Here is a 13,634-nt window from a genome sequence, read left to right on the forward strand (position 1 = left end):
GGGATGATGGAGTGGTTCACCAGCCAAATACCGGGGGGCAGAAGCAATTCCCCCCCGAGGATCGATAAATCCCTGATCAGAAATAGCAGTTTGGCTTCCGCTGCCCACCTCTACCCGCCAAATTTGTACAGCGCATACATCACTACACACTTAAGATACCATGGGCATGGGCAGAAGCACAATACGGACAATCCTGCAAGCACCCCCGTAACATTTTTATCTACTTTCCTTTTTTATTTCTTCATTATCTCTTGAAAACAGGTGGCGCCAAGGACAAACATCTAAAGCTGACTCCATCGGAGTTCGGATCCGTACACTCACCTACGGGGCCACTTCCGTCAAGGATTCCCCTCGCCGAGGACAGGCGGCGCAGACGTGCGACAAGAGGTACAAAATAACTTTTTGTAGACCACTCTTTTTTGAGCCTGTAACATGCCTTTTTCCTCTGCCTTTGACCCTGGGCATATCAAATAGCTGGGGTTGTGGCCTTTATATATATCAAGTAATCATTGGCATATCGCCCAGGTCCTAGTAAACATTATCCGAATTAATCATCTGTGTCTTTCCGCAAATGAATACGCCTCTTATGGTCGTCTCACATATATACCAGGGGCTCGGTATGGGTACAAATGAGTTGCCAACAAAGTCTGAACAGCTTTTACAGCGTACTTCGGCGTCGCGAGTTTGGCCTTATATGCATCAACTCTGAATCATGTCTTGGGTCAATGGTTGGGTTGCCCGGCTCCTGTGTTTGCTACCCTAGGTTCCGCTCTATCGGCTAGGGTAGTAAAGGGAGAACTACTGCGATTGTGCTTCCAATTCATCTGGTCAAGCACCTTAGTAGAGAAAGCTGAAAACCGACTGTCATGATGCTGCGCGAGCTAGTCAACCACTCGATGAATTATCAGAATCTGTCGCGATTCCCTCCGTATCACACGAAGGACCTTTTTCAGGTCATATATGTGACACACCATATTGGAATAAGCCGTATACATACCAGGGGCTATATCCTAGCCCCCCTATAAAACTCCTATGGCTAAGTGAAAGTGTTAAGGCCCTATAGTCTGATTGCCTGGTTCGCCGCATTATCACCTCCTTCATGGACGAAGACGTTGGATCAAGAGTGATTAAATGCTGTTCCAAACACCCTCGTACTTCCTACGATGGGGCTGAAGCCGACGACTGGAAAACTTTTAGATTATATTAAAATGGCCGCACAGGAGGAACACAAGCTTTCGAGCAAAACATAAAAATAGATTAACTATAAAATTATCTTTTACAATTCTCATACACCTCACTCGAACACTATGTCTTTCGAGCATTGACCCTCTATCAAGCAGGCGGCCTCTAAGACGTCTTCAAAATAATGATCCAGCTCGTAATGGTCCTTGCCCTTGGTTGGACTCTTCGCCGAAACATTGATGGCCTTCATCTTACCCCAAAATGTCTTGACTCGGGCAAAGGCCATCCGTGCACCCGCAATGCACACCGACCGCTTCACAGCATCGATACGTGGCGCCGCATCAAGAAGCCGCTGCACCAAGCCGAAGTAGCTATTCGGAACAGGCTCAGTTGGCCACAACCGGATTATGACATTCTTCATGGCAGCGCCGGATATCCTATGAAGCTCGGCCCATTGAGACATCTGTTCATTCAGCAACAGAGGGCGCTTCGATGCGCCAAATTGTGACCAGAAAAGCTTCTCCGTTGCATACCCCTCTCGCACTTGGTAAAACTGCGCCGCATCGGAAGAACTCATCGGCAAGTCTAAAAACTCGTCTGGAGAACTCCACACTTGATTAAGCTGAGCATAGTTCTGATCTCTGAACTTAGTCTGTAGCAAAAAGGGCTTACCAGCTGCAATCTCCCCAGCTTGCCGGATCTCCTCACATGCCGCTCTAGATTCGGTCCGTGCTTCTTTCGCCTCTCGCAAGTGTCGGGACCCCGATCCTAAGTCACACTGATCTAGCATGTAACACTTCGTATCACTTTGCGGCCTCACGCACGGTATTCCCACGGGTGCCACCTTACCTGGCCCGGGACCGTTTGCGCCTTTTGGCTCACGTATATGATAGTGTCGCTAGCATCCATATGACAGAGAACCCAGGCCGACATGACTAGTCGTGAACCCAAAGTGGCACTAACTTACAGCGACAGGCATACATGAATCAACCTCGAGCATGTCGGTCAACAGCGTATGAATCCGAGCTGTAGCACTGGGCTAACAGGACTCCGGGAACCTTGGCTGTAGCAGGCTAGGCAGGACTCCGGATGTCACCGCGTGACATTTCCCCGAAGGGATAGACACAGGAACGAAATGAATCACATGCCGGCCAGTCAAGTGTTCCAGAGCAGTAGAGCTAGGCTAGCAGGACTCCGGTGAATCGGGCTGTAGCAGACTACTATGGCTCATGGAAGCACAAGACTACATTTCCCCATAAGAGAGGCTCCCAGGGATAAACAACTAGGTTGTCGGATCCCACACATAGCAATACACGTTACACGTACGCATAACATGCAAGTATGTTTTGTACAACATGGCATCACAACATAACTCAAACTCATATAGATAAAGGACCAGAAGAGCCACATAGCATTCAATACAAACAGGGGTCTCATGACCCATCATTCGGAGCATACAAGCAATGGAAGCATTACATGTCTGAGTATAGACAACTAAAAAAGGAAAAGACTAAGAAGCCTAACTAAACACGACCCTCCCAAGGGTACAAGATCGTACCTGGGATACAAGCTACTCGTCGAAGTCACTAGTGTAACCAACTGCAAAACATAAATAGGCAAACGTGAGTACGAAGGTACTCAGCAAGTCTTACATCAGAACTATCTACATATGGAACATTATCAACAAAGGGGGTGGTGGAGTTTTAACAGCAACAAGCCAGCTTTGACTCAGTGGCTAACCTATACTATGAGTATCCGAAACTTCTTTGAGGTGAGAAGACGCACACGAGTCCACATATTCACCATATCAATACTCCACTATGGATCCGTTCCCGTCTCCCTACGAGGAGGCCATCCATAGCACTCACGCTTATTTTGCGGATTTTAGAGTATCCACTTCAAGTTGTCTATGTACTACATAAGTCCTCCAAGTTTCCATATCCGAGGAAAACGGCTATTCGAATAGATAATGTTGACCCTGCAGTGGTGTACTTCTTCACACATGCTCTCGCCACTTATCGCCCTGTACACGTCATGTACCTCGGCAACCTTCAATCGGAAGCCGGGCGAGGGTGTCGGCCACGACCTGACTAACCACACAAGTCTCTCGTCCAGGTTTATCGCCTATTCGAGTTCCATCCGCAAGGAGTTCCGGACGAAGTCTCCAGTACGGCCCAAAACGATGTGTGCAGGGTTCCCAAGCCCACCATCCGGGTGCCACTTGGTACACCGTGCCATGGTGCCTAGTCTGTCCCAAGCCCGTCCCATCGGACACCACCTGGTAGACAAGTAGCACTACCTACAAATGCCAGAAACTAGTTGCAACTCCTGGACAGAGATCAAGTGGATTAATAAGCCGAGAGGGGCCGGATAACCAGAACCCAATTGTGGTAGTAACTGGACTTGGATAACAAACACAGAACTCAGAGAATAGGGACGGTTCCAATGAGACAACCCACCATGTACTCCTACATGGCCTCTCATCGCTACCTTTACCAAACGTGTTCACACACTTAGCCTTTATCGGTAGGACATGTTCACCACTCTGATTCATTCCTGATGAATCAGACCTGACACAACTCTAAGCATAGCTGGCATAAAGAAAACAAGCATGGATGAGTAGGCACATCAAGGCTCAAGCAACTCCTACTCATGCTAGTGGGTTTCAACTAGTTACTGTGGCAATGACAGGTCATGCAGAGGAATGGGTTCAACTACCGCAGCAGAAAAGTAGCAGTTGAATCGTTGTTGTCCTAATGCAGTATAAGGAGCAAGAGCGAGAGAGTGGGATTTATCGAAATGCTCAAGGGGGTTTGCTTGCCTGATAGAACGACAAAGGGGCACTGCTCCTCTGACAGGTACTCGGGAACACCTTCCGGAGTGGAACCTATCAAGAAGAAACGGTGCCGGCAATCAATACACAAACAAATGCAACAAAATGATGCATGAACATGACATGTGCAAATGCTAGTATTTGGGCTAATGCAAGATGCTACCAAGTTGGCTGAAGCCCATTTGAATCAAAGATACAAATGCAATTCAAAATGAAGCATTTAAAATGCCCATATTATGTTTTCACTTATACAGCATGTATAAGTTGGTTTTTCATGCATGTAACAGGCATAAATGGATTTCTTGCATTTATCTGATAATTTTTCATATATAAATTATTTCATTCTGAGCTACGGTTGAATTACTATGAATTTTTGAAGTTTTGGATATTTTCTAGAAATAATAAATCATTTAAGATTTATTTAAATTCCAGAAAGGAATTATTGCGTCAGCGTGACCTCACAGTGACATCAGCAGGTCAACGGCTTGGTCCAGGTCAAACCTGGACGGTGGGGCCTCGTCTCAGTGTCACAGGGCTAATCCTATTTTAGTTAAACCTAAACTAGGTAATTAGCTGGGGCTGGCCCCACATGTCAATGACCCAGGGGAGGTCAAACCCCTGGTCAACAGGCCCAACATGCCGGCGGCTCGTCACCGGCGACAGCACGCACGACGGAGGCTCGGGTTTCGCCCTCAGGCGACCAAAACGATGGCGGAGGGGCTCTGCGTGGAGCTGGGCGTGCGCCGCATCCAGGGAAGCAAACGAGAGGGGCCGGGGTGGCCGGAGTCGACGGCACCAACGAGCGGAGCGGTGCCGGAGTTCGGAAGTCGATGGAAACGGGGCTACGGAGCACCAGGGGAGGAGCTGGTGAGTGCATCGTGCTCCTAGGGGTGCGCTGAGAGCGCTGATGAGCTCGGACGCGGGTGGCAGCAGCTGTGGCCATGGCAGCACCATGGACGGCGGCATCGAGCTTCGGCCGGGGTGGAAAACATGGCTAGAGGACGAACGCATCGACTGGGAGAGGGGCGAGGGGCGTACAAGCTCAGAGCGGTTCCGCAGGGTTGGTCAGTGGGCTCAGGGAGGGGCCGGAGCAAGCGGGGCGGCGATGGAGATCTCCGGCGTCGGGATGTTGAAGAAAACGGCGTGGAGGCGCTCGGGGGCGTCCGGCGTTGCACAGTTCGACGAGGAGGAAGAGGGGTACTAGGTGGAGCTCTTGGGCATCTCAGGGCGTCGCCGGGATGGCGGTGTCCGCGATGGTGGCGAGCGGTGGCGACGGAGGCGTTCGGGCATGAAGAACAGAGGAGGGGAAGAGCATTCGGGGGGAGAGAGAGGGAGACACAGGGGTCGAAGGAGGTGCGTGGTGACGCGAGGGAAGGTCCAGGTGACGGGAGGACAGCCAGGCAGGGTGGAGGTGGCACGCGGTGGCCGCGCGCGTGCATCGTGCCCAGCTTCTCCTCTGCCTACTGGAATGGTAGAAGACGGGGCTGCCCCTGGTGGGCTGGGCCGCCAGGTAGGCTGGCCACCTGGGCTGTAACAGTGCGAGGCCTCAGGTAAGCTTTTCCTTTTTTTGTTTTCTTTTCTATTTCTGACATTTGTTTTTAGCTTAAAATAAATACTAGCACAAAATAAAAATGTTGAGATTCCTTGTGACCACTAGTTATAATATACCAGAGGCCCTCACCAAATTCCAACATTTTTGGAGCCTTTAAAATATTTATATTATTTTAAACAGCTCCAATTCAAATACATAGGGGTTCATTCAAAAATCCAAAATATTTAGCAAAAATGTGCATCACCTCTGGTTGTTGTTTGCAACATTTTCCAAAGACCATGAACATTTTTGAAGAGCATTTTGGGTTTATTGAAATTCCAATTTTAATTTGAACCTATTTGAATTTGCTTTGGTGCTAGGGTTTGAAACATCCCCATTTCAACTTCATTTGAAAATTTAAACATGATGCACAAAGCAAGCCTAGGATCATACCAGAACTAGGGATGTGACAGCAAGGCCTTGTCAAGCTCAGCCATTTTGGCTTTATTCTCCTTCTCTAGGAATTCACAGCGGCTAGTAGAACTTTTCAGTTTGAGTGCCATCGTGGATATTTTCTCCTCGTCTTGGTGGCGAGCAGCTTGTTCGGCCTTCAACTCGGCCGATGCCTTTTTGGCAGCCACATTACTAAACTGGGCATGCACCTTGGCCCGGGCAAGCTCCGCCCAAAGAATCTCAATAGCGGCGGCACCATCTGCAGCCATGCATATTCCAATATGCAACTTTCTGCGTCACGCTTATATTACAAACACGTATATGTAAGGATTGCTCCGAATACATACCATGTGACTCATCAAGATGCATGTTGATAAGCGCGATATCATTATCTGCCTCACCAATCTTGTGTTGTAAATATGCAACCTCTACAGTCCGGGCAGTTTCCAGCGAGGTCACAGCCTGTGTTCCAATTAATCATATTATTTCCTGGGCATATCTTTTCATCCTCCGATCGCCTCCCTCGGGAAGCCAATCAGAGTCTCAGGGGCTACTATCTATACACATGTGTATTTCACGAATAAAACACAATTGCACATATTACAGTACAAACCTCGAAGCCTCTTAGTAGGCTCGCAAAGGCCTCATTCAATCCGCTATTCACGGACAGGACCTTTTTAACCACCATGCACATCAAGGTACGATGTTCCTCTAAGACGGACGCGTGCCACAGCATGTTCGTCAAGATATCCGGCGCCTCTGGGTCTCCGGAGGCTGCCGTAGGAGTACGGCCACCCTTTGAAGGGATCCGTTTATTCGTATCCAACTGTATACCGGATTGTTCGGGGCCTTCATTATTGGTCCCCGGGCCCTGGGCCACCGAAGTATCACCTTCGGGTAATGTCTTCATCATCCCTTGCACCACCTGTTGGTCGGTGGAGACCCTCCGCGATGACACCTCGAAGTCGTCCGCCCTATTGGGCGGAGAAGCCGGTGGAGGCGTCTCGCTTTCCATCATCTCGGGGAGAAGGTCCCCCGAAGAAGAGGATTGTTGTAGAAGACTGTGTGCCGAGCTGTAAAAAACATATAATCCAGGCATTACAAGTTAAGAACAGGATATGTTTAAAACATCCTTGTTCACTTACGATTTGGCATGAGGCTTGTCCTCATCATGAGACTGTGCTTCGACGTCCTCCAAGCCTGAGCCACCCAACAGAGGCATCTTGCCTCGCTTAGGAGCCTGTTTTCCCAAATCTTCGGAGGTGGCCCTTGTCTTCCCATGTGGGGAGGAGACAATGGCCCCCCTTCACTTTTGTCTTCGGATGAGGGAATTTTGATTCCTTCGGACACAATGTCTAATGTACCCTTGGAATAGGGGCCATCTTTGGTTTTTCCACTCTCTGTCCCGCCCTCCTTCACAGGCATCTGGTATGGTGCCAGGGCCAGCATCCTTGTTAGAAAAGGATTCGCGGGGCCTTCAGAAAGAGGGGCCAAAAACGTAATTAGTTCCGCCTTCTTTTTCCAGCCCTGGAAGAAGATAGCTTGCTCAGTACCATATTACGGTATGCGTAATTACAAAGTGTTCGAGAGACAAGTTCTTACCGGGGTATCCGGACGGTTGCAGTTAAGGCCAGTGTCCTCAGTAATGTCCGACCAATGTTTTCGCTTCTCGAAAAATAACTTCCACATCCCTCCGTGCGTAGTGCCGAAGAAGTGTTGGAGGGTTCGTGATCCTTCTAGATTAAGCTCCCACATACGGCGAGACCTGCGCTGGCATGGCAGGATTCTACGAAGTAGCATCACTTGAATCACGTTGACAAGATCGATGTCTCTCTCAAGGAGGGTTCGGATGCGGCTCTATAGAGTCTGCACTTCATCAACTAATCCCCAGTCTAACCCCTTGTTAATCCATGATGCAAGCTGTGGCGGAGGGCCAGAACGGAACATGGTATAGCTGCCCACTTGGTACTACGGAGTTCCGTGACATAAAACCACTCTCGCTACCATTGGTTGGAGGTTTCGATGAAAGAGCCTTTTGGCCAGGGAGTGTTGGTAACTTTGCTCACTACAGCACCGCCGCACTCTGCCTGTTCCCCGTAAATTACCTTCGGCTTCACACTAAAGGTCTTGAGGCATAAGCCGAAGTGTGGGGGGATCCGGAGGAAGGCCTCGCATGTGATGATAAACGTCGAGACATGGAGGAAGGAGTCCGAAGCTAGATCGTAAAAATCTAGTCCGTAATAAAACATTAGCCCCCGGACGAAGGGGTGAAGAGCGAACCCTAGCCCTCGGAGGAAGTGGGATATGAATACGACCCTCTCGCTAGATCTGGGGGTCGGAATAACCTGTCCTTGAGTAGGAAGCCTGTGGTGTAGCTCCGCGGTCAAGTATCTGGCCTCCCGAAGCTTTGTAATATCCTCCTCTGTAACGGAGGAAGCTACCCATTGGCCTTGAGGGCTGGGTCCGGACATGACGGGGAGGATTGAAGCAATGAAGTCGAACCTTGGGTGCTAGAACTCGAGGTTGGGAAGGCTGGGGAGAAGTTTGGCATAAAAAAGACGACCCTTGTTTCCTTTATAAAGGCAGCTTGTATTGAACGCCTCCTCCTAAGCCTAAGAACCTGCCTATTCCTAAGGAATCTTTCCCGCAGGACGGTTGGGTTACCCACGCTCGTATTGATGAAAATCCTGCAATAAGGGGACACGATCTCTGCTTCGACAAGATGTGCCAATAAAAACCATGCTCTAAAATGTGGAACGACGGAATGGGAAACATTTCGAAATAGTGGCCGAGAAAGCGTGACATCACATTACTAAAGTTGTCAGCAGATCGGATTCGTGAAATACTATACTCTCTACGGCTGTGTGTTGCAGATCCGTACACGTTTGTTTTGTCCGAAGACTATCTTGGAGTTCGGAAGGAGGAACCCACCTTGCAATGTCGAAGACAGATCTACGTGCCGGATACCTTGTCATTGAAGCCAGGTTCAGGGGCTACTAAGGGAGTCCTGGACTAAGGGGTCCTCGGGCGTCCGGCCTGTTAGCCATGGGCCGGAATGATGGGCTGTGAAGATGCGAAGACCGAAGACTGCACTCGTGTCTAGATGGGACTCTCCCTGGCGTGGAAGGCAAGCTGGGGAGCCGGATATGTAGATTCCTTTCCTTTGTAACCGACCTTGTGTAACCCTAGATCCTCCCGATGCTTATATAAACCGGAGGACATAGTCCAGAAAGGAGAGATACTCATTACCAAAGTCATACAGGCTAGACTTCTAGGGTTTAGCCATTAAGATCTCGTGGTAGATCAACTCTTTTAATACTCATATCCGTCAAGATCAATCAAGCAGGAAGTAGGGTATTAGCTCCATAGAGAGGGCCCGAGCCTGGGTAAACATCGTGTCCCCTATCTCCTATTACCATCAACCTTAGACGCATAGTTCGGAACCCCCAACCCGAGATCATCCAGTTTTGACACCGACAGGACTCCCATTCCCAGAACGCTGACAGATGCATATGCCACGACCTTGCCATGTTGCATGAGTACGCATCCTATGCCTCGCCTGCATGCCTTGCAATAAATATCAAAGCTTCGATAAATATCAAGAAGCGTGAACACTGGTGTTGTGGTTAAAAGAATCTTCAACTTACAAAAACTTTTTGCGCGGGCCTTTGTCCATTCAAAATTCTAATTCTTCTTGAGAAGTTCTGTCATTTACTTGGCGATCATTGAGAAGCCTTCAATAAATCGCCGGTAGTAGCTGGCAAGACCCAAGAAACTTCTAATTTCTGACATGGTAGCAGGTGCCATCCTATTTAATACCTCTATGACCTTGCTTGGATCCACGACCACTCCTTGAGCTGATAGAATGTACCCAAGAAATCCCACTTCCTTGAGCCAAAACTCGCACTTGCTGAATTTGGTGTACAATTAATGGTCTCAAAGTCATTGCAATACTGCTCAAAGATATTGTTATTGCTCTTATTCTCCTTTGTAATATATGAGAATGTCGTCAATTAACACCACCACAAATTTGTCCGAGAAATCAATGAACAACTTGTTCATCGTATGCATGAAGAGTGCGGGGGCGTTGGTCAGACCAAATGACATGACTGTGTACTCATATAGACCATAGCAAGTGGTGAATACTGTCTTGGGAATGTCTTCGTTCTTGGTTTTTAGTTGATAATACCCGGTTCATAGATCAATCTTGGAGAATATCTAAGCCCCACTCTATTGATCAAACAAGTCATCAATCCTGGGAAGCAGGTACCTGTTTTTTATGGTGACATCATTAAGGTTGCGGTACTCAACACACATCCGGAGACTACCATCCTTCTTGCCCATGAATATAGCAAGTGATGACCCCATGGCAAAGAACTAGGGAAAATGTGTCCTTTTTCGAGCATCTTATCCAATTGCTTCTTCAATTTCACTAACTCGGATGAAGGCATACGATAATATTTCTTGTAAATAGGTGTCGTCCTGGGCACAAGATCGATGGAAAATTCATGCTCACGGTCTGGTGGCATCCTTGGCAATTCTTAAGGAAATACATGTGGAAATTCACCGACCACTGGAATCAACTCCATGTCTGATGCAATGGTCGTATTAATCATTTCCTCCCATGGCATGGTTCTATGAGCAAAGAGCTGAGCTGACTGCCCTAAAGGATTTATGAATGTTACTTCCCGGGTTGTAGAGTTGATACAGACTTGATGCTTTGTCAGCCAGTCCATTCCTAGAATGACATCTAGCATCATAGATTCAATAGATGCCAAGGTAGCAGGGAAAATAACTCCATGGATGTCTATCTCCAATCCTCGGCATACAACATCGTTTGGAGCATGGATCCCGGGGATTGTACCACCATAAAGTTTTCCAGAAGAATGCAAGAAAACTTGTTCTAGGCAACAAAACTCCGCGAAATAAAAGAATGGGAATCGTCCGAATCGAATAAAGTTGTTGCAGGTATGTTATTAATAGGAAACATACCAATGATCGCTTATGGTGCTTCTTAGAATTCTTCTGCGGAGAGATGATGACTTGCTCATGAATAAGCTTCTAAGCTGGGAAGGACCCCATGTTGTTGACTTTTGACTTGAAAGTTGTAGGTGGCTTGCCATTCTTGCGACACTGTCTTGCATAATGTCCAACTTGACCACGAGTGAAGCAGGAGTTGTTATGTTGACGATCTTCCTTCACTGGGTTGGTAACAATGTTCTTGATGTGATTCTCTATCTTGTCGTTACCCTGCTGCCAGGTTGGCTTGAACACAAACTGAGGCTATTGGCAGGTACGTGCCTTCTGAATAATCTGCCCAGTCTTCTTGGGCTCAAATTTGCGTTTGCAATCTTCATAAGTCGACTTGTGATCATTGGCAAGCTTATGTTCCCTCTCTACAATGAGAGCCTTGTTCACAAAGCTCTGGAAATCGAGAATGTCTAGCATGCTAAGAGTGCATCGAAGGATATGGTTGAATCCTCCAAGGAATCGGTCTATCTTCCCTTCTTCAGTGGCTATATCATGAATGGAATAGCGGGCCCGGTGATTGAACTTGTTTAAATACTCACTTACTGATAGATTCCCTTGTGTAAGAGCAAGGAATTCTTGCTACTTGACCTTCATGATGTCGGCGGGAATATGATACTTGTGAAATTTGTCCTGGAATTTATCCCAAGTGATCTCGTCTTCAGCAGGCCACATAGCTTTAGTATTATCCCACCATATAGCAGCTAGTCTTCCAAGATAATGATTAGTAAACAGAACCTTGTTGATATCTTCTATGCGAGCAATTTGTAACTTCCTCTCAATCATCCTTAGCCAATCATAGGCCTCCATAGGTTCTGCAGCTTGACTGAAACTGGGAGGCTTGATCCACGGAAAATATGACAACTTGGAGTGATTGCCATTATTATTGTTGTTCTGCCCAACCATAGCCTACATACTTCTTAGAGATTCAAGCAAGTCTTGGTTCCTCTTCTCTTCAAACATGCGCATAATTCGCTCGGTTGTTGGTTGTTGTGATGGAGGTGGTGGTGGAGGCTGATATGGTTCTGGAGACTATCCTGCCTATCTAGCGGATCGACGAACAGGAATATCATCGCCACCATGACTATTGCAGCTACACCTCGTCATCCTATATTTGTTTACCAATACGAAGCATCGAGATGAGCAACACCCATAAAGGAAAAAAATAAAAAGGCAAAGCGACAACCCTGAGAAAAGCGACCAAAAACCAAGGCGTATAAAAGTCACAACATAATTATACAAAACCTCCACATCATACATGGAAAGAAAATCATCATGGATAGTACGACTACAAACATACAACTACACAACATGGCATCCTTGTCTACTCGTGAAGGCAATGATCGCACTGGCACTCTGATGATCCTGCAAGGGTCTCCTCAGCCTCCGACTCTGAGTCAGAACTGATAACATTAACAGAAACCTCCGGAGCAAAGGAATCAAGACGACGCTGATGAGATGTCTCTCCCATAGGAGCGGGTGCCGAATGGGTGTGAAGCATAGGGGCAGCGGGAGTAGTGAGAAGTAAAGGCCACTCGGTAGGAGACTCATGCGGTGTCACTGTCGAGGTCTCTGATTTACTCTGAGGGGTAATCGGATTAGGTGGAGAGATCGTAACTGAGGTAACTAGAGGACGGTAAACAAGTGAAGTTGGAGCAAAAACAGATCGAGCGGCAACAATAGCCTCTCGAGCGCGGGTCAGCTCTTGGGTTAGACTGGAAATCAGAAGGTACCTAGCCGTTATGTAACGAGAAAGGTGGCTGGCGGAACGGTCGCACTCCGGATTAGTGATAGGAAAACGGATGCGCCCAACATCAAACATGGACAGGTACTAATAGAAACCTGGGTGAGTCTGCATCTGGATCTCGTTGTAGCATAGATCAATGAGAGCCTCAAAGGCAGCAAACTGGACCGCCTGATCGGGTGAAGAAGCAAATCCGCCCTTGGTAGAGCGGGTATAGGTGCCGGTCAGGGTATTGTTTGATACGTCTCCAACGTATCTATAATTTTTTATTGCCCCATGCTATTATAATATCTGTTTTGGATGTTAATGGGATTTATTTTACACTTCTATATCAATTTTGGGACTAACCTATTAACCATAGGCCCAACCCAAATTGCTGCTTTTTTGCCTATTTCAGTGTTTCGCAGAAAAGGAATATCAAACGAAGTCCAAACGGAATGAAACCTTCGGGAACTTGATTTTCTCAACAAATGTGATCCAGGAGACTTGGAGTGGGCGTCAAGAAACAATCGAGGAGGCCATGAGGCAGGGGGTGCGCCTACCCCCCAAAGCGCGCCCTCCACCCTCGTGGGCCCCTCGTTGCTCCACTGACCTACTTCTTCCTCCTATATAAGTCCACGAACTCCGCAAATATCCAGGAGCACCACGAAAACCTAATTCCACTGCCGCAACCTTCTGTACCCGAGAGATCCCATCTCGGGGCCTTTTTCGGAGCTTCGCCGGAGGGGGCATTGATCATAGAGGGCCTCTACATCAACTCCATGGCCTCTCCGATGATGTTTGAGTAGTTTAGTTCAGACCTTCGGGTCCATAGCTAGTAGCAAGATGGCTTCTTCTCTCTCTTTGAATCTCAATACAAAGTT

The sequence above is a fragment of the Triticum dicoccoides genome, chromosome 2A (assembly GCF_002162155.2).
Source record: "Triticum dicoccoides isolate Atlit2015 ecotype Zavitan chromosome 2A, WEW_v2.0, whole genome shotgun sequence".
In the NCBI taxonomy this organism is placed as follows: domain Eukaryota; kingdom Viridiplantae; phylum Streptophyta; class Magnoliopsida; order Poales; family Poaceae; genus Triticum; species Triticum dicoccoides.